At 42.3% G+C, this 25,637-nt stretch overlaps 1 protein-coding gene across 2 annotated transcripts in view; it reads right to left on the bottom strand.

The window, feature by feature from the left end:
- The window catches only part of TRAPPC12 (trafficking protein particle complex subunit 12), a 99,814-nt gene that overhangs the window by 26,389 nt on the left and 47,788 nt on the right, over window positions 1-25,637 (bottom strand). The window lies entirely within an intron of this gene.

Raw genomic sequence — 25,637 nt, 5'->3', positions numbered from 1 at the left:
AATTAAAATCACAGAATCATAAGACTGGAAGGGACCTCGAGAGGTCATCTAGTCCAGTCCCCTGCACTCATGCTTCCTCCAAATAAATAAAAAGCAGATCTGAAGGGCCCCTATAAAAGAGACGAAAAGAAAAAAATAAAGACAGAAAACCAACATACCTTAAGAGAAACTAGGTAAGAGAATGAAAATAGCAAATTAAACGACAAAAAGTTCACAAGAGGAATACTGTGACCTAAGTACATGAAATCTGATGTGCAATTAAAGAAAAACAAGGAAGTAAAATATATTATTTGAGTTTCTATTATTATTACTTTGTATTGTAATAGTACCCAAAGCCCCAATAAGGATCTGGGATCCATTGCGCCAAGATTATCCCTGCCCTGAAACACCAACCAGCTCCCTACCTCTCCCCCTACCCCTTTAGTTCAGCTTTTATCGTATTAAATATTGTCTCCTGTGAAGACAGTACTGTTCCTATGGAAGGACTCATTACACTGTGAATCCCAAACTGAATAAAGTTTTCCTTGCAGTGAGACAGAAGGATACCAAACGGAAGGGGTGGGGAAAGGAGAACTTTAACCAATATTTTCAACAAAAAGATTGCTTTCTTTTAATGTTATTAGAAAGTAAAAAAAGATACAGTAATCAAGGACCCAGTCCTGCGAGTAGCTGAAGCATCCTAATTGACTTGAGACTCAGACCCACTCTGCACCTTATTTGCTCTCAGGTATTTGCACACTTCAATGGACACTGAGAAAAACTATCTGAGGGAAGAATCTGATCCTAAGAAACAAAGTTATTAGTAACAAACGGGTAAACTATGATGGGGGAAGACGAGAGGGAGAGAGAGAGAACACTTGCCTATAAGTCTAGTACACGAACCTGATGGCATACTCTAAACTAAAGGGATTATCGTCCAGTTCTCATAAACAGGACTCAGGAGCTTTTTAGAAAGATGATGAGATTTTGTTCCTGCTCTTATGAGGCACATGTGCCAAAGGGAGAAATATACGTGTCATTGTCTCTAAAGATTTTTTTTTTAAACAAGACAGAATCTTAACCAGAAAACCACTCACTAATTATGACCTTAAGAGAACTCCAATTACATCTAAGTAAATTCCCTTTCTTCAAAGGTAAGTATCCCCAAAGGCTCCTCTTAGAGACTGAAGTGTTCCCTCTGTAGGAGTACACACTAGTTGCATAAAGCATCAAGTATACAACACAGATTAAGAAAGCAAAAATGCCTTTGTAATTCCTTTAAGGAAACATTTAAAAAAGTTATCAAACCAAAAGCAAAGAGATTAATATGTCCTTATACTGACTAGTGATCAAGCACAATACAGGACAAAACAAGAAAGGAAAAATGCCTGGATCACTAGAGAGCCAGGCATGCAAGCTGGGGACAACCAAAGGGTATGCACTGCAGAATCTCTTCATGAGGGAACACTAAGCTAAAATTGTTTTGTAGCAGAATGCTATGAACCTTAAATGCTTATCTTGCAAATCTAAAAAGGCAAACATGACCTAAGGCTGGCCATATTCTCTACCACAATGATGGATCAATGAGCTCTAATTCAACCTTCAAGTAATAATTCTGATAAGAAGTAATAATGAGAAATGCATAGACAGTATGGTTATTTTGGAGAAAAGTTGGCACATACTGGTGTGGTATGATCCATGCAACTCATGATATACTCTAATAGATTTTTCTGTGTCAAGTAAAAGGCAAATTAGGTCCAGTTTGTGTAGCAAAGCTTCAGAAAATGTGGACTATAAAATGGAAAAAAATCTGAAGGCTTAGAAGCAATTTTTGTTGATGAAGGTGTCATACCAATAACAACCCTGAAAAGAACTCAGAACAAGGCTGTATCATTGGCTCTCTTTGTAAAACCAATAAAACCCAGTAACACGGCAGCAGTAATGTCATGTGGGAGACCTGAGCTGGGAACCAGCTCAGGATAGTTCGGTCCACAGGCAGTGCCACAGAGGAAACATGCCTCTCACTAACAAATCATAGAATATGTAAACAAGCTTTGGGACTGTCTATTTCGGAAAGTTATTGATCCTTTACATTGCTGCACATGACGCCACTAGTGTGTGTGTGTGGGTATGCTATCAGAGGCAGAAAGGGAAGGAGTAACCAAGAACCACATTACTAAGCTGTATCACGAAAGTTGGTGTCACCTTATGTTAGAGAGATGAACGGAGCTGAAGGCCAACTGTATCTGGCTTATAAATCACACTTCCTCTGTGTGAGCAGAGAAACTCATTTAATTATTTTCTAATGCAGAAAGCTATGGGAACTCATAGTGTCCTGCAAAATGTCACATACCAATTTTGGTACATGCTGAAAGTCCCCAACAGCTCAGTTAGGACGGGCATCCAACACAGTATTACCTACAAATATACTTTATTTGTATTATTAATTTATTATTTGCTAAGCACAAATGATGTGCTACTTCATTCAGGGCAGCTGGCCAGAAACCATTCAAATGCAATCCATTAGTATGAACCTTGCTGTGATGTCACAGCGTCCATCAAAGACTACTGCAGCATGGAGCCAGTCCACAGGAAGGAAAAGATCAATACCGTGCTTCCACCTCCTAGATTTTTATTATTTTATACTCTTTGTGACCCACGCTGACATCCCAGAAGGATCCAAAACACTGGTGTTTTTATTTCTCTCTCTGTTGCCTCTCTTGGAATAAATCTTGATAATATAGTTAGAATTCTTTTAAGTAAAATAATTTTTACTACAGTAATGTGATCCAAGCATGTCTGGAAAAATTTTATTGGCCAGCAGCCAGGGCAAGTATACACGAGGATCAGACAACTGAAATTCAGTTACTTACTGTGCACTAAACAGACTTCCAACCTGAACTTAAAAACCCTGAAGGCACTGACTGGCACTGCCCTCCCACCTCAGTTTCCTTGCATACCTTATGAATAGCAGAAAAAATGGATGATTTGCTTGGTTGGTTAGTTACTTCGCTAAATTATTTTGCTTGGCAAGTTGCACTTTGGGAGGAATGCACATAGCTATGCATATGCTCTCATGAAAATGTGGTAAAAGGAACTGCTGCCTTCCGGTAAAGAGGGAAACCAACTTTTAACTTGAAACTCTGATAGGGCACGCCAATCAGTCAACCTACCCAATATTTTGTAACTGCAGGTCAAATCAGATCGGCAAATTGTCCTTTAGAAAGGGAGAAACGTGCGTGCGTGCATACACATCTTAATTTTAAGAACTAACTTTGTTTACAGAAAAACCCTGGGATGTTTTACTTGTTGGACAATCAAGTTTGAGATCCAAACTGTTCTCAGATAAATCAGCTTCATTCCCTCCCCCGCATATTGGATCTAGGAACATCTATCTTCATTTTTGTTAAATGATTTTGATGTGGTTACTCTTAGGTAAAACTGGTGTAGGTCAGCAGCACCCATATGAAAACATTACATTATGTTAATTTAACAAACAATTGTAAACTTATTTTTCTGAGGAAAAATAATGATCATTACTTTAGACTTTACAAGTCTTTGCCAGTTTGTAAGTGTTACAACCCTCAAAATACTTAGATATAAAGCATAAACAAATGAACTTCCCTTGGAAAAAAATCTATGGCATTCCTACAAATTGTATCTCAAGGGGTTTGGTCATAAAAAGATTTATTTTTATTCTAGAATAATTTTTTAAAAGAAACCAACAAAAATATTTCTATATTTTCTACCTACTGTACAATTTCTAACATCCAAAAATTGAATCTGTGGCTTTTTTTCAGATTGAGGAAGAGGAATAATTATCTTTAAACTGCTGTGACAGAAAAACGTTGAGAAAGACCTTGAAAGCATGAGAGAAGCAATAGCAAGTTACTAAAAATCTTTTTAGAAGGTGGATGATTGTGAATCTTTGTTATCAAAAGACTCTGCAAGGTGACCTATGTGTGTATCACTGTGGAAGGGAAGGTTATGAGCATAATGGGCTCTAAAAGCAGTTCAGTAGAATTTCACAGGGAGAATGGAGGATGAAAAAGGCAAAGACCAAACTGCAATATGACTCTTGTGAATCTTCAGTTAAGTCTCATCAAGCTCTACTGATAAAAAGTAAAAAGTAATCTAATGAGAGAATGAGAGAAAGTGCTGACTTTGAAGACTTAACCGACTTAACAGAGCTCAATAAGAATTTTGGTCTAAACAACAGGACTTTGATTTGTTGCTCTGTGACACCATCACATCATGTTGCTCAAAGGCATGTCTTTCAGTTTCCTCCTGCTGAGTAAGAAAACCAGTGCCAAAGGAGCTGACATGGAAGACCTCATTCTAGTAGAAAATGGCAAATCTACCCCCCCCCAAAAACCAAACCCCCAAAAAACAAAAACCCAAACACAGCTTCCACTGTCCTATGAGGCATTGATGTTGAGCCTTTTGATTAAAAAAAAAAAAAATCTTTTTGATGGTCTTAATATAAGGATAATAACAAAGGAAAAATATACTGAGAATATTAGTACTGCAAATGTAACAAACCTTGCCTAAAAAAAGCAAGATGAACATATCCTAAAGATAAAAAATACACTAAACATAGAACCAAAGAAAATAATCTAAATACATTTTAAGAAGTTAGCACAGAACCAATGAGCACAATGAAAATAATATAAGATCATCTTTCTATTAAGTAATTAAAATATCTGAAAGAAAAACATATCTATAGTAAAAATATCAATACTTAAAATGTTGCTCTCTGAAATGAATACATATGGTTTTAAATAATTACTGAAACAAGATGAAACAAAACAATTCTACATTAATTTAATAATGTCATAGTTGAATATGTAATTATAAAGATTTGCTTAAATTGTGAGGTAATTAATCATCCAAGCAGTATTTTTTTGTTAAATATGTAACAAATTGAGGAGTTGGGTGTGTGCATATTGAGATAGCAGAAAAAATATATTTGCTACTATAAGCAGAACACAGGATAAAAATCTACTGTTACAGTTTGGAAAGAAATAATTTTTAGTATATTGCCGAATTAATAAACACTGATGGAGAGAATGACTAACAACATTGACACTCTGCCTCCCCATCTACTCAAGCACCTTCCACAAAAAATAAAAATATGTAACAAACAAATCAAAACAACCTAAAACACGAGGAAACAAAAAAAATAACACAGTTTTTTCTTTAAAAAGGGATAACAGCTGGAGACTCCAAGCAGTTCATTAGGGAGTTCACTATTGCTACTGATTTGATATGGAAGGTACTCAGATACATGGTGATGTGTGGCGATGTTAAGTGGACAGACAGGATTTTGGATTATAAAACATGAATAGTAGGTTAGTAGTTTTAAAATAGCATACTGCTGAATCTGCAAATAGGAGAACCTAGGTATATTTACAATATGAATAAATTATAGTGATGAGAAATAAAACATGAAAACTAAAACAATAGTTGAACAAGAAATGTGAAATTTAAATATATTACATTGTAAAGAATTTCTATGTGAATTGTCTTGCGCGTGATTACCTTGGAGATATCTAGGTTACAAGCTGTGAGGGCATCACTACCCTCTTACAATAAAAAAAATATTCAAGTTGAACAGGATCATGTAATCAGAGTTACCCAGGAAAGCACAAAGAATATTATATATGGAATACTTTAAGACTACAGGTATTTCACAAGTTGCTTAAAGAACAAGTTGCAACAATTAGTATTCTGGAGCTTTAACTCTAGGTAAACTTTTAACAACTACACACTATCTGTGATAGCCACTAGTGATTAATATTTCTGCTATGAAAAGGAAGGGATCCTTTGAAGCTTTGTGGAAATAAAGGCAAGAACAAGAGACGCTTGTTCTCTCATTATTATTGTAATATTCCCTAAAGTCTTGTCTCTTTTTTCCCCGATTGTCTCTACAAAGTAAACAAAACACTCAGTCCCAATTCATCAAAACTTGGCAGCTTGTAAGCAACACCCAATCCTCTCTGCAACAGCTCCCCAGTAAGCTGCAGTGGAGGAAAACCTGCTGCAGTTCTCTTCTAAGCATGCTCTTACCGCTCAAAACAAATATTCGCACCATTTTTGTTTAAATAGCTTTAGTGTTACTCAGAACAACAAGTCTAATTTTGACCCTGCTAAAGTCAAAGGGAATTTTGCCACTGACATTAAAGGGAGCAAGACTGAGACCTAGGGCAAAAAAGTATTAAGGAAAAACAAAACAAAAAACACACTTGGGGGAGAGGGAAAGGTGAAAATTCAGGCAATAAACATTCAATCTTCTTGCAATGTTTAAGCTTTTAAAAGACAAATCTTCTCTATTTATATGAAAAAACCACAGCAAAATATAAATCTACATTGTACAAAGAAAAGAAAGCTAAAAACCTCAGATGTAAAATAGGGAAAAGATTTCTCTTCATTTCAAATCTGCTAAATTACTACTCTGGTAAGTTTTCAGAGTTGCCAACTCTTGCAACTTTATCACGCGTCTCGGGATATATTATGTTTTATTTTATGTTTTATTTAAAGACCCAGCGCCTGAAAACAAGTGATATTGTGAGAGTCTTACCTTTCATTAAAAGGAAAAGTACTGGTAACTTTCTAGCCTTCATTGCTGTGAAAAAAAGCTTGGAAACATGGCCCAAGTGCACGTTAAAGGCTCAGAAACCAGAAAGCAAATCACAAGAACTCCACATTTATTACTTTATTAAGTCTCATGATCTTAAAGTCAATCTCAGGATTTTTTTGGGGTATTTATGATTTTTGAACATTTGGAGTTGGCAATAGGAGATATGATACTGTAAATATGAAAAGAGCCAAATTCCAGATTTACTTAGATAAAATTCCCATGTAAATGAACCAAACAATATTTAAGACTCAGAGTAAAGTGAAATCATGAATGCTGATAGTCAGATAATAAAGTAGAAGAAAGTAAGTTAGAAGGAAAAAAAGTTAGTTAAAAGAGATGCACTGTTGCAGCTGTGCGGCTGCAGCGCTTACTGAAGATGCGACCTATGATGACAGGAGAGCTTCTCCTGTCTGTGCAGCACTCCACCTCCCTGAGAGGCTGTAGCGAAATCGATGGGAGAAGCCATAGCACTGTCTACACCGGGGCCTAGGTCGGTATAACTAGGTTGCTCAGGGCCCCATGGTTTATAAACTAACAATTTATGATTTTTTTAATTTAAATGTTCTCCTGCATCACTTTAATAGATCACAAAAGACAAAAAGTGAAAAAATTAGTCAAAGTAGAAAAAAGAATAAAGAACATCAGATGCAAGGAATAGGAATTTCTTAGACTCCCATACATAAAACATAGTTTATAGAACACTGCAGGTTCACATGACCCCCTAAAATAGATAGGTAAAAATAGCAAAAAAATATATGACCCTTTCATAAGCCGACCCCATATTTCAGGGGTTGGAAAATGTTGACTCCCGGCCCGTCAGGACGTTTTGTTTACTTGGAGCGTCTGCAGGCACAGAGCCCCTCAGCTCCCTGTGGCCGCGGTTTGCCGTTCCCAGCCAATGGGAGCTGAGGGGCTCCATGCCTGCAGACATTCCAGGTAAACAAAACGACAATGTATAAGGTATTCAATTCATTGATTCCATAGAGTTTAAAATCATCAAATTTTGGTGTAGACCCATTTATAAACGAGTATATACGGTAGTCTTGGATACATGATTTCATACAATTTCTAAAGTAATACAATTGTAATATACTTTTTCTGCAACTTTATCTATACGTACAGCATATTGTATTCTTAAATATTTTAAACAATTTTCACTGTGAAAGTTGTTTAAACACTTACTGTCACTTTCTATATGATAAAGGATCTTCTCTCTAACCTATCCAGTTTTAATAATTTTCGTCCAGAACCTGCCAACATTTATGGACACAAGTAATGCAATTGAACTCACTTATGCACATAAGTAATTCAACTTAATGGGACTACTCACATGCACAAATTTTTTGCAGGCCTTTAGGCCTGATTCAGCACTCACTGAAACCAACAGAAAGAATCAATGAGCCAGGCCTTTGGTCAGTAAACTTCATAGAGTGCATTTGCTTTTGAATCACTAGCACAGTCTTCCTCAGACAGTGTACATCAAAGGATGAGAAAATTAATCAAAGTTAATCTGGCTGTGAACTTTGATGGCCTATACATAACCAGCAAATTTTCACTGTCACATGTTGTTCTATGTAGTAAGCTGAACTAGTATGGTTTTTACACACACACACACACACACACACACACACACACACACACACACACACACACACACACTGACTGTATGGTGTACTTCTTTGTATAGCCAAACAGAATGTAAAATCCCGTATATAGGGCTGTTGAAAAAAAAAAAAACCCTTCTGCCTTATTAACTGAGAAATAATATGACATCATGTAGTTGAGTATTGTAACATATATGCACAAGGGGAACCATAATTGTCATTTCATGCTCTTTGAATACTTAACCATGCAACTTTAACAGTCTATTAATGTAGTTTAAAACAAAACAAAACACAACCCATTTTTTAAAATTTAAAGAGAAAAAAAAGATGGGGACACACAAAAAAGTATCCTTCTCCAGGATTTCAAAATTCTGCTTGCTTGCAAAAAAGCAGCATGGTAAATTACATATTGAGAAACTATTTGGCTAGACACAACTGGAATGCCCTATCCCATAGGAGATATACAAATGATTAGTCAGTTGCCTGGAAAACTAATTTGGGTACATATGAATGCACAGCCTTCCTCAAGGGCCTTATCCAACAGCCATTTAGATCAATGGAAAGGCTCCCATTGACTTCAATAGGCATTGGATTCACAGAGTTTAAGGTCAGAAGGATACATTAGATCATCTAGTATGATCTCGTGTATATCATAGGCCATTAAATCTCATCCTGTTACCCCTTTACTGAACCCAATAACTTATTTTTTACTAAAACATAACCTGTGTTTGGCTAAAGCATATATTCCAGAAAGCCATCCAGTCTTGATTTGAGGACATCAATCAAAAGAAGGAGAGAATCCACCATATCCCTTGGTAGGTTGTTCCAGTTAAAAATGTGTGCCTAATTTCTAATTTGAATTTGTCTGGCTTCAGCTTCGAGCCACTGGTTCTTGTTATGTCTTGTCTTGCTTGTCAACTATGATGCTGGAAAATCCTTTTCAGATCATTGCTTTCCAGCATACAGTCCCCCATTCTATAGATATGATCTGCAGTCCTTGTTCCTAGTGTATACCTTTGCATTTGGCTACATTAAAAACACGTATTGTTTTAATGGAATCAGGCCCTAAGAGTGTACTGTCACACATGATAAGTATGCGAGTTTCGGTAAAATCAAAGTAAATTTCCATGGTAAATTTCAATCATTTCAGCATTAGTATTACATTACTAAGCAACAAAGTTACAAAATTATTATTTTATAATGGATACAGTATTTTTTCCCACGCTTCTTTTGCTTAAAAGCATTTGAACTGTTTTGTTGAAACTGTCCAAAACTTTCAGGTAGAAATCAAGTAATGGAAAATTTCAGCCCAAGATTTGAAAGTTTCAGGAAGTTCTGAATGATTGAATACCTGGGCTTAGAATGGAAACCACTTCCCAAATTTAATCAGAGTGGGTTAGTTTCTTGCTATATTTAATTTGAGGACCAAAGAAAATCAATGTTGTGCAACCATGTATGAGGTGCACGGAAATACCACAGACATAATGTTAACATTCAGCTATGAAATTTACATACAATGACTATATGCAGCCAACCAAGACTGTGGCCATATTGTGCTGGGTCCATAAAAGAAAATAGGAAGAGACAAATCTTTCCCCGAAGAGCTTGCAATCTAAACAGACAATATAGACCAACCATTATCGTCCTTGGTGCAAGTGACTTGCTCAAAGTCCCCCAGAGAGTCTGGGCACTGAGTCTACTGCCATAATCATAACACCATCCTTCCTCTAATAGGGCAGTATTAATGGTACAAGAGTTGGGGAAAGTGAGCAGTGTGAATGGATGAGGTAATCATTTGCATGTTGAAAACACTGGGTGCTTTTGAATAGCAGTATTTCAAGATGGAAGAGGTGATTGGCAGAGAGTGTATCAGTATGGAGAAAGGATTGTTATTTTTGTTTTTATACATTGTTTCAATTACCTGGAACAAAAATGAGAAGTAGCAATGATATTTGCTGATTATTATAACCTCTCAATAACAATAGTATTATAAAGGTCTGATAAATGGATTGTAGAATTCAGCATATGAAATTTAATCTCATAAGCCTATGGATCAAAGACCGGAAAAGGGCCTATATCTGCTTCAATAATCAACGGATTACATGGGAAAAGAGAAAGCAAGAAGGACTGAGTATATTAATACTAATTTATGACAGAAATAAATGTGCTATATTACATAATTAATCAACCATTGGAACAATTTAACAAAGGTCATGGTGAATTCTTCATCACTGACAATTTCAAAATCAAGATTGGATGTTTTTCTAAAAAGATATATTCTAGGAATTATTTTGGGGAAGTTCTCTGGCCTGTGTTATACAGGAAGTCAGACTAGATGATCACAAAAATGGTTACTCACCTTTGTAACTGTTGTTCTTCGAGATGTGTTGCTCATATCCATTCCAATTAGGTGTGCGCGCACCGCGTGCACGATTGTTGGAGAATTTTCTACCCTAGCAACACCCGGTGGGTTGGCTGTGGAGCCCCCTGGAGTCGCGCCTTCATGGCGCTGGATATATACCCCAGCCGACCCAACGCCCCCTCAGTTCCTTCTTGCCGGCTACTCCGACAGTGGGGGGGGGGGGGGGCGCGGGTTTGGAATGGATATGAGCAACATCTCTCGAAGAACAACAGTTATAAAGGTGAGTAACCGTTTTTTCTTCTTCGAGTGCTTGCTCATATCGATTCCAATTAGGTGACTACCTAGGCGGTGGGGTCGGAGTGAGACATCGCTGTGTGCAAAACCGCTGATCCGAATGCAGCATCGTCTCTGGACTGCAGTACAAGCGCATAGTGAGCGGCGAAGGTGTGGACCGATGACCAAACTGCAGCTCTACAAATGTCCTGGATTGGGACTTGAGCCAGGAAGGCAGTCGAGGAGGCTTGGGCCCTCGTGGAGTGGGCGGTGAGGTGCGGCGTCGGGGCACTGGCCAGGTCGTAGCAAGCACGAATGCAGGACGTGATCCAAGCGGAGAGACGTTGTGAGGAGACCGGTAAGCCTTTCATCTGGTCGGCCACTGCAACGAATAGTTGCGTCGTCTTCCTAAACGGTTTCGTACGCTCAATATAGAAAGCCAGGGCCCTGCGTACGTCCAAGGAGTGCATACGCTGGTCTTGACGGGTGGCGTGCGGCTTAGGATGGAAGACAGGGAGAAATATATCCTGGTTCACATGAAATGCTGATACTACCTTGGGAAGAAAGGCGGGGTGGGGGCGAAGCTGCACCTTGTCTTTATGGAAGACTGTGTACGGAGGCTCAGACGTGAGCGCCTTGATTTCAGAAACACGCCTTGCTGAAGTGATGGCTACAAGGAAGGCTGTCTTCCAAGATAGGTAAAGGAGTGAGCAGGTAGCCAATGGCTCGAACGGGGGCCCTGTGAGCTTGGAGAGAACCAGGTTAAGATCCCACGCCGGAACGGGTTGGCGTTGCTGTGGGTATGGCTGGTCTAAGCCCTTGAGGAATCTGACGACCATCGGGTGAGAGAAGACCGAGGAAGCATGTTCTCCTGGGTGGAACGCCGATATAGCGGCCAGGTGAACCCTGATTGAAGATATCGCCAAGCCCTGCTGTTTCAGGGATAGGAGATATTCAAGTATAAGAGGAAGAGACACCTGCAAGGGGGGCGTGGCCTGCTGCTCGCACCAACAGGAGAACCATTTCCACTTGGCTAAGTAAGTGGTCCGTGTAGAGGGCTTTCTACTTCCCAGCAGAATCTGTTGCATGGGATGTGAGCATCGTAGCTCTGTCCGACTCAGCCATGGAGCATCCACGCTGGAAGGTGGAGCGATTGCAGGTCGGGGTGACAGTCGGCCGTGGTCCTGAGAGATCAAGTCTGGGCACAAGGGAAGCGTGATCGGAGTTTGCACCGATAGCTCCAGAAGCGTGGTGTACCAGAGTTGTCTTGACCAAGCTGGAGTGACTACAATCATACGTACCTTGTCTCTGCGTAGCTTGAGCAGCACCCTGTGGACCAGTGGGAATGGAGGAAAAGCGTAGAACAGCTGGTCTCTCCATGATAGGAGGAAAGTGTCCGACAGGCAGCCCGGAGATCGCCCTTGGAGGGAGCAGAACACGTGGCACTTCCCGATGGCTCGTGAGGCGAACAGGTTGACCTGGGGAAATACCCACTTCTGGAAGATGGAATGGATGATATCCGGGTGAATCGACCACTCGTGCGTCTGGAAGGATCTGCTGAGACAGTCCGCTAGAGTGTTCTGGACTCAGGGAGGAACGATGCCATGAGATGTATCGAGTGGGCAACGCAGAACTCCCACAAGTGAATGGCCTCTTGGCATAGGAGAGATGACCGGGTTCCTCCTTGCTTGTTGATATAGAACATGGCCTTGGTGTTGTCTGTGAGGACTGACACACAAAGGCCATGTAGGAGACCGAGAAATTCCTGACATGCTAGGCGCACCGCCATCAGCTCTCGGACATTGATGTGCAGGGCTAGTTGGGATAGGGTCCACAGGCCCTGGGTATGGTGCTCCCTGAGGTGAGCGCCCCAGCCTAGAGATGAAGTGTCCGTGACCAGGTGCAGGGAGGGTTGTGGGGCGTGAAACGGCACTCCTTCGCAAACCGCCCTGTGATCCAACCACCAGGTAAGGGTGGTCAAGACTGGGTTTGGAACCATGACCACCATGTTTAGGTTGTCCCGATAAGGATGGTACACCGACGATACCCAGGCCTGAAGTGGGCGAAGCCGAAGTGGGCATGCCTGGTGACGTAAGTGCAAGAGGCCACATGACCCAACAGGCCGAAGCATGTCCTTACTGTGGTAATCAGGAAGACCAGGAGACCTTGTATGATATTCGCGATGGTGTGAAATCGAGTGTCTGGAACAAGAGCTCGGGCGAGTCTGGAGTCTAAAACTGCCCCGATAAACTCTATCCTCTGAGTTGGCTCCAGAGTGGACTTTTCTTTGTTGAGTAGAATGCCTAACTCGTGGAATGTTTGTAGTATTATCTGGACGTGCGCCTGAACTTGCTCCCTGGTCCGGGCGCGCACTAGCCAGTCGTCTAGATACGGGAACACCTGTATCCTTTGTCGACGAAGGTATGCTGCCACGACAGCCATACATTTGGTGAACACTCTTGGTGCAGCGGACAATCTGAAGGGAAGGACAGAAAATTGGTAGTGTCCATTGTTTAGTACAAAGCAAAGGAAGTGCCTGTGAGGGGGGTACATCGCTATATGAAAATATGTGTCCTTCATGTCGAGGGCGGCGTACCAGTCTCCAGGATCCAGGGAAGGGATGATGGTCCCCAAGGAGACCATGCAGAACTTCAACTTTACTATGAATTTGTTGAGCCCGCGTAAGTCTAAAATGGGTCGCAGACCCCCTTTGCCTTGGGGATTAGAACCCCTTGCCCCATAACTCCGGGGGAACCTCCTCTATGGCCCCCGTAGAGAGGAGCCCAGAAACCTCCTGTGTAAGGAGATGCTTGTGAGAAGGGTCCCTGAAGAGGGACGGGGAGGAGGGTGGGAGGGGGGGAAAGAAGAAAACTGGAGAGCGTATCCCCTCTCCACCGTGCGAAGGACCCAATGGTCCGAGATTATAAGGGACCAAGCACGGTGGAAACGGGAAAGGAGATCCCGGAAGGAAGGAAATGGATCCTAGGTAGTGGCTGGCGCGCCGTCCTTGAGCGCACCTTCAAAAGTTTTGCCTAGGTCCTGAAGGTGGCCTAGGAGGGCCCTGGTTCTGACCGGGTTGAGGGCCGGTCGACCTCCGTTTACCATGTCGTCCCCTCCTTCTGGGGAAGTCCTGTCTCGGAGGAGGAGAAGGAGGAGGATAGAACCTTTGTGGCTGGGGCCTAAAGGGCCTGTGCTGGGGTCCTGGGACATGCATCCCCAGGGAGTGCATGATGGTTCTCGAGTCCTTGAGGCTCTGCAACCAAGAGTCCGTCTTGTCTGAGAACAACCCCTGGCCCTCGAACGGTAGATCCTGCAGGGTCTGCTGCAGTTCTGGCGGTAACCCCGAAATCTGGAGCCAGGAGACACGTCACATGGCTATCCCAGATGCTAGTGTCCTGGTGGCCGAGTCCGCTATGTCCAGGGAGGCTTGTAAGGAGGTCCTAGCCACCTTCTTACCTTCCTCCACTAAGGCCCCAAACTCCTCTTTTGAGTCCTGGGGAACCAACTCTTTGAATTTACCCATGGAGTTCCATGAGTTGTAACTGTAGCGGCTCAAGAGCACCTGTTGGTTCGCGGCTCTGAGCTGCAGACCCCCCGTTGAGTACACTTTACACCCGAACAAATCGAAGCGTTTAGTGTCCTTCGATTTGGGCGCTGCTGCCTGCTGGCCATGGCGCTCCCTTGCGTTCACCGAGGCCACAACTAGTGAACACGGTGGAGGGTGCGTATATAGGTACTCATGGTCCTTGGAGGGGACAAAGTACTTTCTCTCTACACCTCTGGCAGTGGGTGGAATGGAGGCAGGGGTTTGCCATATGGTATTGGCATTAGCCTGAATCGTACGAATCAGTGGTAACGCCATCCGGGATGGGGCATCAGCCGACAGGATGCTCACCACCGGGTCCTGTACCTCTACTATCTCCTCCGCCTGGAAGTCCATGTTGCATGCCACCCTATATAATAGGTCTTGATGGGCACGGAGATCTATTGGGGGTGGGCCTGAGGCTGTTGTGCCCGCCACCGCCTCATCCGGGGAAGATGAGGAGGATGCCTCAGGGTAGGGGATCCAAATGAGAGTCCGGTTCTAAGGGTCCCTGATGCGGAGGATCTCCTGCCCCGGGGTCTGGGGCCTGTGCTGGTGTAGGCATGGGAGCCTCCATGCCCCCTGGGGGAGGACGGGAGATGGTGGCCTCCGGGACTCTGGGCTCGGATTGCGCTGAGCGAGAGGCCGATGGTGGAGCCCCTTGCGCTTGATGATATGCCCACGCGGTCCAGAAAGACCAATGTGTAGGGTCCTGTGCAGGGCCCTCTGCCCCCTGACCCTGAGCAGGGTACGCTGATCGGGAAGCCCCGTCGGATGAGCGAGATGCCGATCTTGAGGGCCAGGGCGGTGCCGAGCGTGTCTGCATCGGCTCGGTCTGGTACGGTGCTGATCGGTGCCGGTCCATAGGCGAGCGGTCCCTGCGCGGTGCCGGTGAGCGGTACCGTGATCGAGAGCGGTGCCGCTGGCCATGTCGGTGCTGAGATCCGGATCTGGATCGGGATGACGAAGAGCGCCTGTAGACTCGTTGCCGGGAGCGACCTCTTGAACTGGAGCGGCGCTCGTACCAGTGCCGAGAACTGCGTCTAGACTCCGATCGGTACCGAGACGTAGATTGGTGCCGTGAAGAAGACCTAGGCTGCGAGTACGATCGGTGCCAGGGTGAAGATCGGTGCCGGGACTGCAAGCGGCGTTGGGACCCGCTCCGAGACCGGGAGCGGTGCCGCGAGTCCACATTCGGAGATGGCGGGTGTACCAGGGCAGGCTTGCCCCTGGATTGCATGGTCCGAAGAGCAGGCGGTGCCGCGGGCTGAGACGGCGCCGGCTCCGTGAGGGCGATGAGGTCTTTTGCTGTTGTGAAGGTCTCCGGAGTAGACAGGAAACAGGGCTCCACCACCGAACTAGGCGGTGAGCCAGTCGGCACCGGACTCAACGGCCCTACCCCCCGGTGTTGGAGTCAATGGCGTTGAGGATATCTGTGCCTTCTGGCGCTCTAGAGGTGGACGCAGCTCTACCACCGGTGCCGGGGGAGCCAGTGCCTGTAGGACCGCGGCATCCTGGGTCTTACGGGGTCTTTTATGTCCCAGAGACAGGGAACGGCGCTGAGGCGCTTGTGGCTGACGCGGTGCCGAGGGAGGACGGTGCCGTGTGGCCTTATCCACGTCTGCTCGTGGTGCAGTACCGATGGGTGCCGCAGGGGCGCTGAGCACCGAGGCGCTCAGTGCCGGGACTTGGCGCGCCGAGGGAGGATCTGGGCTAAGTGCCGCCTCCATGAGGAGCTGCTTAAGTCTAAAGTCCCGCTCCTTTTTGGTCCTGGGTCTGAAAGTCTTACAGATTTTACACTTATCTGTCTGGTGAGACTCTCCTAAGCACTTCAGACACGAGTCGTGAGGATCTCCTGTTGGCATAGGCTTAGCACAGGACGCGCACGGCTTAAAGCCAGGAGCCTTGGGCATGAGCCCGGCTGTGCGCCGGGGGAAGAAGGGGGGAAATATAGCCACCTTAACCCCCGCTAACTATTTACAACTATTTAAACTAATGAGTGAACTATTAACAACAAACAACGAATCTAAAGAATATAACTACAACTATCTATAACAACTAACAAGTTAAGCTAGGGAGAGTGGAGAGCAGCTATGCCGCGCTCCACAGTTCCAACGACCGTCAGGGGCGGTAAGAAGGAATTGAGGGGGCGCTGGGTCGGCTGGGGTATATATCCAGCGCCATGAAGGCGCCACTCCAGGGGGCTCCACAGCCGACCCACTGGGTGTTGCTAGGGTAGAAAATTCTCCGACGATCGTGCACGCAGCGTGCGCACACCTAATGGGAATCGATATGAGCAAGCACTCGAAGAAGAATGATCTTTCCCAGCCTTGGATTCTACAGAATTAAGTGTCAACTATATTGCCTAAAAGTGTTCCCTGTACTTGGTTACCTGCTGTTCTGTGGTCTGAACTGTATTGCCTAACTTAAGTCCAGCCCTGCAAAGGGCCTTTACATAGGTGGACACATACATCCAGATGAAATCCCACTAGGGAAAGAGATGTGATGCACAAATCGAGGACTGGCTGTGTGCAGCCGTCTGCAAGATCGGAGACTCTGATTATAAACACCTTTTGGTGGAGTCCAGGTCCTCTATTATATATTATTCAGTACTGTACTGAATACACTGATGCTGATCAAATAACAAGTACACCTCCATACAGAAGCATATAAAAACAAATAGTGTGTCCTGAAATTCAAACGCATATATATTATTAAAAGGGTTTTCTACTCTCCAGTTGATGTTTATAAGGTTTTTCTCAGCAAGGGAGAAATTGACTGGCTATCCAGCAGAACAGCGAAAGTAACACTGACAGTATTACTCACTTGAAAAGCTAGTGAACAAAAGTGAACAGCCTACTTCTACTGCCAGCTACTGGAGTTCTCCTTTAACTCAAGTCCTGGTGGTCTCCATACTGAAAGTCCCTAAATTTAAAACCTGTTGATAGCCTTTGGGGTTCTTAAAGCAGCTTTGTGTATAGTAAAGCGTACAGACAAGGGGAATTTATTTTGTTACTTCCCCCCCCCCAATGAGTTACCTTTCCCCCAATGAGTTAATTATAATAGGTTCAACATTTTCAGAGAATATAATTTTCAAGTTGACACTGTCCCTTTAATATATTAATAGCATAAAAGAAGGCAAAATTAAATGGTACCAGAAAAAATAAATCTCTCTTAAAAGCAAGATAGATAATCCAAAGACCTTGGAACAGATGGAACAACCAGTAAGATCAGGTAAAATTTGCTAAGGCCAAACATTCCAATTCATGTTCCAGTAAGAACAGCTGCATATTTTGACAGGTGTCATAACAAACATCACCTGATGCCAATCACCAAATTTAAAATGAGAGACCAGAATCTAGCTGCAACAGTTCTAGACCAGAAAAATGAGGATTTCAACGGCTGGCAATTAAGTGTGAGTGCTTCCCCTTCACACCCAAAAGCCTAGATATGCTTCCTGATCTGCTGTCTACAGCCTGCCCAAATGCATCTTGGGTGGCAAATACCAGCAGCAATCATCAAATTAGTGCTTAACGAGGCTATGGAGCTCACTGTGAAGAGAAACTATTTAAGATTATCTATGTGTTCCTAATGAATTTCCTCTGCAAGAAAACCCTTGATGCAGAAGGAAAAATACTAATCCTAGTCTCCGGAAGTCATTTTGGATCTGTACCATTTCTTTCATACCTTTCTATGATCTTCCTAAGTACTAAACATTTTCCACCTAGAAAGGTTGTATAACAAATCAAGCATCCTTGTAAGGAGGAAATACAGAAAACTAAAAGGAGGGAGTGGGGAGAAGGAAAGACAAAAAAAGACATGGAAAAAAGGAAAAAAGAGAAAGCAAAAGGAGAGAGAAAAAAATACAAATTATTTAGCTCCAACAGTATACTTGGAAGTGCACAGGTTTATATGGAGACATGCACAATTTTCAAAAGTGCCTAAAGCCCATTTTCAGAAGTGACTTAGGGCTTGCCTACACAGTGGGTTAATGCGCACTATAGGGGTGTGATTTCTAAAGCACACTAATGTGTGGTGCCTAAACTGGTCTGTGCAGGCCCTGCTGGTACACACTAAAGGTTCCTAAAGCTAATGCAGTGCTATTTGAAACAGTACTACATTAAAGAGCACTAGGGAACCTTTATTGTGTATCAGCAGGGTCTAAAACAGGGGTCCCCAATGCGGTACCCTGCCGGGGCATCCATGTGCACCCGCCTACTGGTCGCCGGACAAGCAGCCGCCGAAATGCTGCCAAGAAGCGGCAACGTCAAGAAGCGCTACCGCCGAAATGCCGCCGAATTTTGGTGGCATTTTGGCGGCGATGCCTCTTGACATTGCCGCTTCACCGCAGCATTTCGGCGGTTGCTTGTCCAGTAGCCACGGTCCTCGGCGGCTAGTCATCCGGCGCCCGCCCCACGGAAAAGGTTGGGGACCACTGGTCTATACAGACCAATTAATGCATAACACACATTAGCGAGCTTTAGAAATCACACCCCCATAGTATACATTATTCCACTTTGTAGAGAATCCCTTAGTCACTTAGGCTCCTAAGTCCCACAGACTTTCAATGAGATTTAGGCTCCTCAAGTGCCTGCCATTTTTGAAAATGGGATTTAGGCACTTCTGAAAATTTTACTTGATAGTACCCACACCAAACAGAAGGGATACATATAATGCATTGGTTGCTGTTATGAGTTGAGAGGTAGTTTGGAAATCTTGCAAAAATACTTTTTCAAAGGTTTGGAGGATAATGAAGCTGGAAAAAAGATAAAGAATAGGAAGATGGCAGGACAGAAATAACAGTGGTTCTCTTACCATTGGTGACCATTGTAATTCTTCTCCACTGAAAATTACATAGCATGCTGGAATTTGGGAGTGAGTAACCAATCTCCACTTTTGGTTGCTCACTTCTAAAGAGTGCCATCTAATACAAGTGCCATGTGTAATTAGACTAAGCAGCCATAGAAGTGACTACATAACTTACCTTTTTGCCATGGTGCTGCATAAATTAACAAACAGACAAATATACCCACCCTGAACCACCTGGCGTTAACCACAATTTGTGAAATGCTGTATTAGCAGATTTATTCAAAGACAAAACAAGATAAAGGTTGAGCATCAAAATACACAAATTTAAAGGGATAGTAAAGATCTGTCACCCAACACAAACAAAATAGCTGGCAAACTTCTCCAGCACCGCTAGAGGTTTTAGTATGTTTCCTGCCATCATCAGGGCTTGAGAGATGAACTCTTTGCTAATGCTGGAGGTCTGCCACAACTGCATTACACGTGGCAACAGATGGGAATGTTGACACCATATATAACAATGGTTCCACTTTTTATTTTTTTGACGCAATTTACCTGTGGAATGGATTAGCAAATGTCTGCAATCCATATGCTGACACAGCTTCTCCGATCAATTTTTTCTGTTTTCTCTCTCATACTTTTCCTTTTCTGTCTGTTCTTTTTTCGTTGTTTTCCCTCCCCACTTGTTCTGTTTCTTCCCTACCCATGACTTTTCTCCTACTCCCTATTCCTTCACAACTCTCTGGTAGCTCCAATCTCACTTCAATTCACCCATTAACCAGAAGGTTATTTGTTGATGGACATCCACCAATACCATACAAAACTGAGCCAAGCCACAAAAATGGGGAAAAGAAGCTTGGGCCAGGAGGCTGCTCTCTGAACCTTCAACCCTGTACAAGTGAGTTGTTCCACATATTCAGCTACTTTGGGGCCCACACAAGAGCAAGGCAGAAAGGTAGGGGGCTTTCAAGCAGTCAGCTGCCACTTCACCTGCAGATGCAGCAGCACATTTGCTGTGCGACTGTGTGGCTCTGTAGTTTCCCAACCCATAGTGATCTTCTGTTTTGCTCCACGCCCCTCCAAACTAGTCTTTTTAGAACCCATCTGGGAGCAGAGGTTCCAGAAGAACTCAGGCATGAGTTATATGCAATTCTCTGCAGTAAGAGTGACATGACACATTTTTGTAATACACATTCATCAGTTATTGGCCAAAAACTCTGAATAAGTGTAGGCACAGAAAATAAATGTGCCTCTGTGACAAAGAGGCTTACGGCAACTTTCCTGTTAGATCTTCTGTAGCTTCTTTGCGATTGCATGCACTTCCCAAGTGCAATTTCACCTAGTATATATTATGTCCCACACAAGAACTCAGCACGAGGTACTTTTCAACAGCATGAGTTACTTTACAGGTTAGCGTATTGGTGCCTGAAGCATGAAGGGGGCATACGAATGTTTAGCATATCTGGCACGTAAATACCTTGCAATGCTGGCTACCAAAGTGCCATGTGAATGCCTATTCTCACTTCCAGGTGACACTGTAAATAAGAAGTGGGCAGCATTATCTCCCATAAATGTAAAAATAACTTGTTTGTTTTAGCGATTGGCTGAACAAAAACTAGGACTGAGTGGACATGTAGGTTCTAAAGTTTTACATTGTTTTCTTTTTGAGTGCAGTTATGTAAGAAAAAAAAAATCTACATTTATAAGTTGCATTTCCCAGATAAAGAGATTGCACTACAGTACTTGTATGAGGTGAACTGAAAAATACAATTTCTTTTGTTTCTTTTTTACAGTGCAAATATTTGTAATAAAAATAATAGTATAAAGCACTGTACACTTAGTATTCTGTGTTGTAACTGAAATCAATACATTTGAAAATGTAGAAAAACATCCAAAATAGATATAATAAATTTAAATTGGTATTCTATTATTAACAGTGCAATTAAAACTGCGATTAATTGTGACAAATTTTTTAATCAAGTTAATTTGTTTTGAGTTAATCTCTTAAGTTAACTGCAATTAATTGGCAGCCCTACTTTCTATTAAAACCTCAAACTATTCTTAGATAAGAATGCAGACACAAAGGGAACATAGTCCTAGTTACAGGGAGCTAAAGCAAAAACAGCTAGAATAATAGGTGAGGGCTATTCAGGGTGTGTGTGTGTGTGTGTGTGTGTGTGTGTGTGTGTGTGTGTGTGTGTGTGTGTGTGTGTGTGTGTGTGTGTGTGTGTGTGTGTGTGTGTGTGTGTGTGTGTGTGTGTGAGAGAGAGAGAGAGAGAGAGAGAGAGAGAGAGAGAGAGAGAGAGAGAGAGAGAGAGATTTTCCACCTTCATTGGTCACCCAGAAGTATCATCCTGGGGCTACAACTTGAAAATCCAAGTCCTTGGAGTAAGATTAGTAACATAGTTCATGAGACGGTGCACAGTATGAAGTCAGTTTCTCGAACTCCTACAATAAAATACTGAGGAACATGTTCCTTAGTTAGCATCTACATTTAACTTTCCACAAGACAATGGGGGACTGGGTGGCTGGTTTTATTTCACAGGAATAAGAAAAATGATAACACTGGAAGGAAGATAAAAGAAAGAAGGTAGTGAATTGTGCATGCAAGGGAACTTTAGTTGGTCAACCTCCCACCCCTTATATCTGTGTTGTGAATTTAGGAAAAAACACAAGATATATTATCTTCAATTTCTATAGCATTTACAACATTCAAACAGAGATTTTAATATAGAGTTTAAATTTAATGTAATAGATAATGTTAATTTTCAATAGTCTATTAACCAGAAACAAGCCCAAATCATCCCATGTGTGAACTGGATAGCTATTGAAATCTTTTCTATCAATCCTCTCATAGAAACTTAGGAATCAGAAATGGAAAAAGACCTCTATTATTGCCAGTGGCTTTATAAGCTGTTATTGTGATGAGCACAGACACAACCGCTATATATAATAATAGCGTAGGTTGTATACACACAAACGAAAAACTACAACCCCATGAAAAATCATATAATCCATGACTCACGAAAGCCATGACAAATATTCAGCTTCAGATGCCCCAGTGTATTATATAAAGCAGACATGCAGGCAGCAATTTTGAAGAAAGCTCATTGCCCAAATACCTAGCCTACTTTCATTAGCTGTTACAAGGCAGAAAGAAGAGCAAAACAGACCTCTTTATGTTCCTCTCCCCAGAAGAAAATGTCTCGCAAGGATGACCTTTCTGTACACTATCAGCTATTGAATTCTGGATAGAACAATCAAGTCTCCTTGTAGCTAAACTTGCAACCGTGGAGAGTAAAATGAAACTCTTCCTGTATTAACGCAGAGAAACTCTAAGAATAAAGTCTGATTATAACAAACTATAGTTATTCGTTAATATTGTGCAGTACACATTAAAATCATGTGTTTGTATTTCTAGATGTGGTCTCTCAAAATATATCAAACTATTTTCTGTAACTAACTTTAGTTTAAAAGCTAGTCACATTAAAAGTATAGAATTAGAAATAAAAACTGTCAACAGCTTTCAAATGATGTTTACCTCTTTCTCTAGCTTAGACAATGTGTTATATGTTCCAAAATATCTGAAGGTGTGTATTAGAGGTAAGACTGTGGCTGGAGGCAAGTTTTCTAGAGACTATTTTTACTCCTGGAGATAGTGTTGATATTCTAGATATTCTGAATCAGCAGGTCAAATCAGCATAGGCAACATAGGCGGGTTATCTTATTTCACCTTAAAATGTCTCCTCATATCAAACTTGATTTCTTACCCTCACTAATGTTTTCTTTTACCAAAATAATCTCTGGAACCAGGTCCAAAGTATCAACCATAAGAAAACAGGTTAGTGTGTTTCCCTTTTCAGTTTACAATTTTTTAAGATTTCAAAGACTAAGGCCTTGTCTACACTACTTGGGTCAGTCAACCTAAGTTACGCTACTACAGCTATATGAATAACGAAGGTGGAGTCGACATAGCTTAGGTCGACTTACTAGGGTGTCTACACCAGGCTGCATTGACGGGAGATGCTCTCATTCTAGTGGAGTACTGGAGTCGACCGGAGAGTGCTCTGTGGTCAATTTAGCGGGTCTTCAATAGATGCACTAAATCAACTCCCGCTGCACTGATCGCAGTAGCATCGATCCCCGGTAAGTGTAGACATGGCCTAAGAAATGGAATAAATTCCCAGAACATTCAGGGTAAGGATTTTTTTCTTTTTAAAACAGAACTAACAGATATAGTTTTAGATAATTTTTGAAATGACTGGCTGGTCCCTTGAAAGAAAACAATCCAAGTAAACAACTTTGTTTCTTTTCAGATGCTATTCTATTCCACAAGCTGCAGATTTTTGGATTTCTTTGTATATGTATAAATCTTATCTGCATGTATGCATGTGGTCACTCACACAATTGAAAAGACAAGTATTTTATAAACAGAGCTGAAAATTTACTTTAAAAATAAGGACAGTTAGTGACAGTCATACTATATAGAAAAGATATCAGTACAGGAAACAGCTGAGAAAGGAGACAAGGAAATAAGAGGTAAATTAGAAAAGCTAGGGATAATTATGTGGACACAGCAGTAGGCATAAAAGAAAGACTCCAACAGATGTGTGTCTACAGAAAACTAGTTTGAGATAGAGTAAGATTAATTCTAAAAAGGGAAAAGGGGCATGCCATATCACAGGTGAAGTTAGGCTAGAGTTTGTAGTAGAGAAAGAGTCTGGAGCACTGGGCTTGGTACAAAATCTGAGGCCTGAATCAGAGGCCGTGAATTAAAGCTAGGCCAAGTATTAAAGTAGATGGTTATAAGTTTATGAATTTGGTAGAGTTGTTGCTAGCGTATTAAGTATTAGATATTTACATAAATATATTTCAATGCTAGTATAGATACACACCAATATAGTACAAGATAAGATGGTTTGACAGAATAATGAATAGGGATGTTTTGTTCAAGATATCAGGAACAAGGAGAGGTAACAAATGTCATGAAATACATAAGGTGGCATGTAATTTGTGTTTTCCAGTTGTTTGTCTCAGCCTATAAATGTTGGGGTACTTCAACTTAATCCTTTGTGTGGCCCTGGGGACAGCAGAAATTCCAACTGCTAACTGAGCCTCTCCTTGCTACGAGGCATTCATGTATTAGCTTGCCTATAACCACAGAGCCGTGCACCAATATTGTGCCTAGGAGGCAATAAACCTGGCCAAGTGTCTGTCACCAAATCATGCCTGTGGTCTTTATGGGTAACATCAAGATTTGCTGAATGAGCAGGCTGCCTTATCTGCTGTTAATAGTGATAAAATTGGAGCTTCGCGGACAGAAGCACTGGGCAGCATGAACAGCGTTATTGAGGCAACGACACTCCAGCCTTCAGCACTTGGTCTACTGAACCAGCTACCTGCGCAGAGCTGGGACAGCACACGGAAAAAACATACAGACACAACCAACTGACAACAGAGTTCTATAGGATTACATTGACTCCACAGAACCACTGTGTAGGAGGTTGCACACCATGCCTTGCCAAGCACAAAACAATTCAAAACCAGTAAATTCATTAGGAGCTCACATGCACGGACTGTAAATCTGAACATTCCAATTGTAATTATAAAGGCTGTATACACCTCACCTTCTCTGTTCACTTCAGCCTCAAGGCTGTTTGCAGATTCCAAAGAAAAGGGGATTCTGGGGTATCAGTATGTATTTGCAGAGGCAACATATTCAGAAAACTCTGATTAAAGACAAAATAGCCTTCCTTTCTTCTCTAATGAAATTTCCTCGGCAGATCCCTCTACAGATTAGCAGACAGTAGCAGTGCCAACAGAAGGGTTAAGGAATAGTAATTACAGAGACCAAAACTTGTTCCTGAAACAAGCATCTGCTCTGGCTCACAAATGGGAGTAATCATCCACACAAACACATTTTTGTTTAACTGGATTTACAGTTGGCCAAATATACCACCAGACACTTTGGAAAGCGCCACAGAAGAATGTTTGTAGCTCTGTTGGTCCCGGGATATGAGGGACTCAGGGTGGGTGAGGTAATATCTTTGACTGGACCAACTTCTGTTGGTGAAAGAGACAAGGCTTTGAGCTCCACAGAGCTCTTCTTCAGACCTCACCCACAGAAGAATGAAGCAGTACAAGAACAAAAAGAGTTTACAATCTGAAATACAGAAAACAGATTGAAGATGGAAAAAGGGGATGAAGCATACAAGCAGAATGGCCAGGGCAAAAGTTGCCACATATATTGGTAGTTTTTATTTTAATCACATAAACTATCCACCAGCGTCTCTCCTGTTACTCCCTGGTTGCTGCTGAGTTTTAAGGAGGAATTTGAACAGAGAGTAGTGACCTAGCATATTAGCTCCAGAAGGAGGTACCATGCATAGA

This window comes from Malaclemys terrapin, chromosome 3 (genome assembly GCF_027887155.1).
Source record: "Malaclemys terrapin pileata isolate rMalTer1 chromosome 3, rMalTer1.hap1, whole genome shotgun sequence".
Lineage (NCBI taxonomy): Eukaryota > Metazoa > Chordata > Testudines > Emydidae > Malaclemys > Malaclemys terrapin.
This window is presented reverse-complemented; position numbering and strand designations above follow the sequence as displayed.